The sequence below is a fragment of the Plectropomus leopardus genome, unplaced genomic scaffold, assembly GCF_008729295.1.
Source record: "Plectropomus leopardus isolate mb unplaced genomic scaffold, YSFRI_Pleo_2.0 unplaced_scaffold45287, whole genome shotgun sequence".
Lineage (NCBI taxonomy): Eukaryota > Metazoa > Chordata > Actinopteri > Perciformes > Serranidae > Plectropomus > Plectropomus leopardus.
Genome location: NW_024649656.1, coordinates 1 through 721, shown reverse-complemented (window position 1 = coordinate 721; position 721 = coordinate 1). Strand labels below are relative to the sequence as shown.

Genomic DNA, 721 nt, shown 5'->3' with positions numbered 1-721 from the left:
GCACCATGTGAGGCACATAAGGCCTCTGTAAGAGTCAGTGATTTTTTCGGGATCAGTTGTATTTTTTTCGTTCTTGTACTGATATACTGGCACTCTATTGTCAGCAATATGCACCATGTGTCTCCCCCATTGTGTTTTTTGTGGTCTCATCTCAAAACACCTGCCCCGTGTGAGGGTTGAACTCACGACCTTCAGATTATGAGACTGACGCGCTGCCTACTGCGCCAACGAGGCTCTGAAAAATATTTGAAAGATGCGAAAAACAGAAAGCATAAAAATTCAATCTGTATACTCAACAACAGGAATGTATCTGCCCACCAAATACACTCACAATAAGGCTTTGATCACATGATTTTTATGGTGTAATGGTTAGCACTCTGGAATCTGAATCCAATAATCCCAGTTCAAATCTCGGTGGAACCTAATTTAGTGCGGGACGACGGGTGGAAGATTTCTTTTTCAGAAAGAAAATTGGTTGCAGCTAAATGGATAGAACGGATCCAGGACAAACTGGACTAATCTAGCTGTGTTGGTTGTTCTTTTTTTCTTTTTTTGAATAGAAGTCTACTGTCAGCAATATGCACCATGTGAGACACATAAGGCCTCTGTAAGAGTCAGTGAATTTTTCGGGATCAGTTGTATTTTTTTCGATCTTGTACTGATATACTGGCACTCTATTGTCAGCAATATGCACCATGTGTCTCCCCAATTGTGTTTTTTG

The 721-nt window shown here is 40.8% G+C and overlaps 1 non-coding gene across 1 annotated transcript; it reads right to left on the bottom strand.

Annotated features, from left to right (window-relative positions):
* Window positions 1-161: 161 nt before the first annotated feature.
* Window positions 162-234, bottom strand: trnam-cau. Its single transcript has one exon. It is a non-coding gene; the product is annotated as a tRNA-Met (tRNA).
* Between the last annotated feature and the right edge of the window lie 487 nt (window positions 235-721).